Source organism: Mytilus edulis, chromosome 1 (assembly GCF_963676685.1).
Source record: "Mytilus edulis chromosome 1, xbMytEdul2.2, whole genome shotgun sequence".
Lineage (NCBI taxonomy): Eukaryota > Metazoa > Mollusca > Bivalvia > Mytilida > Mytilidae > Mytilus > Mytilus edulis.
The window spans coordinates 48,200,234-48,205,500 of record NC_092344.1 but is presented as its reverse complement, the minus strand read 5'-3'; the positions used below and the strand labels follow the sequence as shown (position 1 = coordinate 48,205,500).

Genomic DNA, 5,267 nt, shown 5'->3' with positions numbered 1-5,267 from the left:
TAATGCTTCCTTGCGTTTGAATGGTTAATGATAAGTCTCTTTATGTATTCATATCGCTTTTTTTTAACAGGGACATTTAGATAATGACATCTCTTTGTATCACTATACTTATGACAACTAGTATTGAATTCAATGTTTCAGTATAAACATTGTTTCAGGATTAAAAATGTTTTAAGAAATCTGAGGAAGTTAAATAGAAGTATTTTCCCCAGTTTTATTCAGAAGCGTTGAATTTTACATCCCAAATAGGTCAAAAACAGAAATTGTTGCACAATTTGACAAAATCGTACTGATTTCAGCCTTATCAATGCCTAAATAACATAAAGCACGGGCGTCGACAAACTATACATTTGTGTCAGCCTGACATGTATGTAAAATGCCATACCAAGATAATGGTGAAAGTTTTTTTTGTCGACACCTTTGCTGTATGTTTCCTTTCTAAGAAAACAACAGAAATTTATCGATTTTCATTGAATTTTCGTCGAAATTTAAAATTATTGACAGAGTGCAAGTAGGTAAATTTTAAAAAGAAAATTCTATATTGTTAAAGTATTAGCTATGATTCATTTTTGTACTTGTCAATTAATCTTGTTTTAGACAGAAATAGGACCTTATCGAATCTACTCCTTTCAAGTCATTATTCTACATTGATGCACCTTCTGATTATATATAATAAGTACAGCCCCATTCGATTTTTAAAATCCTTGGCTTTGTTGTTGTTGAGATGCGGGACTTTTATCGTCATATTTGAGGCAATTTTAACATAACTTGCGCTCACTCCAGTTCGCATGAAATGACTTTCTCGATACTTCACACTTTTTATCTGTGAAAGCTATCTACCTTATACTTTTTGGACATTTTCTAGGTCGCAGTTCTAGAGTTACAGGACTTAAATTGTTAGATTTATGTAAATTTTCAAAAAAGTTAGTGCTAAATACGGCTAAGATAATCTATAGCTTGGCTTAATAAATGCTTATTATTTCGAATAATTCACACTTTTGTAAACAGTAAATTTATAAAAATGACCAAATATTTCGATATATAATTTAATAGGAATATATTTATCTGATAGTCCTAAATTCGCTCAACTTTTAGTGTATTTATGTTTGCTTGTTTTGTTTTACTAAAACGAACGTTAAACGTTGATAATAAAGTCTTATATGCATGATTTATTTCATTAGTTTTTAGTGGAATTGAACTAGCTGTCAGTAACTTTCAGATTAGCTCTTAGTGTCGTTTTGTTTTTGGGAAATACAAGTACCCGTACCGGCCACGTCCACCTTGTGTTTTTGTTAGATGTATTTCTATTTGTATCCATGTGATAAGTTAAGCCTTTTTCAACTGATTTTTATAGTTCGTTCCTATGTTGTACTGTTACACCATTGTCCTAAGTTAGGGGATGGTTAAATTCACGCTAACATGTTTGACCCCGCCTCATTCTGTATGTATGTTCCTGTCCCAAGTCAGAAGCCTGTAATTCAGTGGTTGTCACTACGCGTTTCTATATGGTAAATGAAAGTTCTCAAAGAATTAGTGCAGAGCAAACAGACCGATGGACTTCCAACTCCTGCATCGTAACTAGTTAGTCTCGAATTGCATATTTTTTATTCATAAAGGACGAAGCATTTACAAACCGTACAAAGATATATGAAGACAATAACAAACTTGTATGTTAAATTATCGGTAATTGTATAAAAGAAACAGTATTAACTGCTAATGGTGGAGATGACCTTGAACCGTGCAAGTGTTACTCACTATTAAATCAATATACTACAAAATCAATGTTTTTGCAGGAAATAAACAACAACTACGTTTTTCCCATCATTTTTCTTGATACATGTAAATCAAGTACAAAGTTCAAGAAGATAAACTAGGAAATAAGATTCGCTATTAGTAACACAGTTTACCCATAAATATAAGATTTAAACACAAATAACCAAGACAAAGTTCAAGGTACTTGGGAAAATAGGTGCGAATTAATGTAACAACGTGTTTCAATGTTGCTGTTTTGGTTGACAACTTAGCTTGTTCAAACTTGTAAGTATGTAACTAAATAGAGGTTTATTAGGTGAATTTTCATCTGTTTCGACCTTGAAAGATCTTTTTAAAATCCCCATCCTTTCAGGTGCAGAAGAATCAAATTAAATATTTGATTTGGAACAGGACTTATTTTAATAAATCAGGCACATTTGATATATTTTATGTTTCACTGGAAAATTGTAAAAATATTTTTTTATAAACTGGCTCACACAAGCGGGGTTATTTAAGATGCCCTCAACCTTTACTTCCCTTTCATGAATGTGACCTACCGAATTAGACTATTTACCGGATTTGTAATCACATAAGCAACACGACGGGTGCCACATGTGGAGCAGGATATGCTTACCCTTCCGGAGCACCTGAGATCACCCCTAGTTTTTGGTGGGGTTCGTGTTGTTTATTCTTTAGTTTTCTATGTTGTGTCATGTGTACTGTTGTTTTTCTGTTTGTCTTTTTCATTTTTAGCCATGGCGTTGTCGGTTTGTTTTAGATTTATGAGTTTGACTGTCCCTTTGGTATCTTTCGTCCCTTTGGTATCTTTCGTCCCTCCTTTTTTACCTTTCATTTTGCATTTGATTTAATTGAAAAGATGTCCGTTAGTTGCTTGTTTGTTTACTTTTATTAAGCTATCAAACTAATCATAGATACCATGACTATTATTGTGTATAAGGCCAGACATTATTTTTGAATTCGGAATCAAAATTTAAAAAAAACCTTTTCAACTGTTAGTTCCTATCCCTTCTTGACTTTAAAATATTTTGCTTTGACTACGATTTTATGAAATTAACTCAGAAAAGCGGTTCGGATGCATTAAATTATAACGTGTTGTTTCGTTTATACAGCACTGGGTAGATAGCTTTGATGACTATCAGTCAGGATCCCCAAGGGTATCAACCTTCAACTCAATTCTCAGTACTTAGGTACTGTCATGATTTATAAAAAAACTTTCTAAAAATGACAGTACTGAACTTCTTTTAGCAAAAAGGATAACCATGATAACTAATACAGTATAGTCAGCTTTAAAAATTACCAGTATACATCATGAAACAATGCATACAACAGAACAGACGGTCGGATCATTGCCGAATTTGACGACAACACAATTATTACAGACAGGAACCTACAACTATAACTAGAATACTTTATCATATTTGTCCATAAAAGAACATTACATTGTACGTTGTGTACTGCTGTTAATATACAATATTTAAAAAAAAAATTGCACCTTATTCTTGTCTACTAAAACAAACCCATTTTGAAGAAAGGAAACTGTAATTTGTTTTATGTTTTTTATCTTAATAGTTTTCTATGTTTTTATACGCGTTTGGTGTGTGCAACGTCCATTTCGCAATATTCTGAACAAGAAAAATAAGATTAATGGTACTCATTATTCTGAACCAGATTTGCATTTCGACAATAAATATCAATTCATTCATTGCCCGAGGGCAAACAAATATTTTGATGATCCAAAACTTATTTGAACAATAAAAAGCTTATCAATCAAAATGGACGAAAAGTATAGCCGAAAAATTGTATAAAAAATTTGCTTAACGCAAAGCCGGACAACGCACCAGAGCATTACAGGAGGGGGATATTGTTAAATGCATGATCAATTCCTAAATGTTGTAACAATAAATTTCAATCCGTATGTTCATGTCAGTACTTCGGTACTGCTAGCCACCGACATTTCAGTGAACAGCAGAAGTATCGATCCACGGGTCACCATCATATCGTAGAAGAATGAAAGGAAAGGCAAACGTAAAATAGTTTCATTAACAATTTATATTTGGTGGTACTCATCGAACAGTTAGAAAATTGCATTGCTTCAATTGTTTATATGCTAGGATATTTTGACTTGTTCTCTCTATTGATTAACATGTGCACTGATATCTTTTTGCAAACAGAGCGGAATATAACACGATAACAATAACCAAAAAACTGTAACGGAAATATCTGGGTTTGTCTCTGTAATACCAACACATGTATAAAAAAAACACATTAGTGTGATTTTTCTTTTTTTTTCAGTTGAACGTGACCTTCGGCAACATGACCCGCCAAATATTGATATTTATTATGATTTCCTGTTTGGTAGTTGTGTCACTTGGCTTTACCAAAGTGAAAGAAGATACATCGTGTATGTGTGGAAGTGTGGCTGTTGCCTGTCGGAGAGGATGTAGTGGAGATATAAGCGACCGAAGAAACCAGAACATGCAAAATGTTTGTTACAGAAATTGTGCAACTGCTGAAATGATTTGTTACAATGGATGTCCATGATCTGTAATTTCCCATATAACTTCTCTTTCAACACCATTATATAGTATAGTTTATTCGTACAGACATACATTTTTTCCAGCATTATAACTTTGAATTGATTTGTAGGTTTTTTACGCTTTTTATCTGAACTATGCTTCCAAAACTTGATAAAAAAAATATATAGGTAAACAAGCTTACACCTAAAAACTTTTTAAAGTATAAACAAATATGAAATAACTGACTAAGTACCTTGTGACTTTTGATTTAAACCTTGCAACGAATTGGGTATTCATCCAATAACTCAAATACTGGCTTTGGTAGTCCATGAATTAGAGATTCAATATATTTTTTGAAGTATTGAGCCCGTCCCTTCTCCACACCACAATGATTTGTATCATCGAAATTTTTGCAAACAATAACTTGGAGTAATGTAGTCATACAAATCCAAGTGTCGGAATTGAACGTCCATCTATTGTTTGCTGTATTTTGTTGCTTTAATTGCATAAGCCTCAACATTGTTTTATTCTTCGGAATGTCATCATATTTTCCATCTTTTCCGTGATTTTTTTTTCATGACAATTTGCGAATATTTATTTTTTGTTAATGTTTAAAATCGAATTAGGTCTTTGTCTTAGCCATACAACCAGTTTCAACCCATCATACATTCTTGAAATGTCCTGTAACCAGTCTGGAATATAGCAGTTGTTATCAAACAGTCCGAACTATTTATGAAGGTGTTTGTTTTTGTAGCAATTCAGTGTTTCCTTTGGTCCGTTGGTTTCCTCGGTTTTAGTTTGTGACCAGGATTTGTTTTCGCTTGGTCGATTTATGACTATTGAACAGCGGTATACTCGTTTTACTCTATTCATATAGGTCAACATCCTTAAAGGGGCACTAGCTACGAGATATAAGAAAAACCTAATATATTATTTATTTTTTTGGCTCAATCAGTAAAGAAATACATATAGTGAAAT

General features: G+C 32.7%; 1 long non-coding RNA gene across 1 annotated transcript; it reads left to right on the top strand.

Annotated features, from left to right (window-relative positions):
- Positions 1 to 1,685: 1,685 nt before the first annotated feature.
- On the top strand, positions 1,686 to 4,534 carry LOC139483790 (uncharacterized). Its single transcript, XR_011655098.1, has 2 exons — positions 1,686 to 2,037; positions 4,066 to 4,534. It is a non-coding gene; the product is annotated as an uncharacterized lncRNA (long non-coding RNA).
- The last annotated feature ends 733 nt before the right edge of the window (positions 4,535 to 5,267 follow it).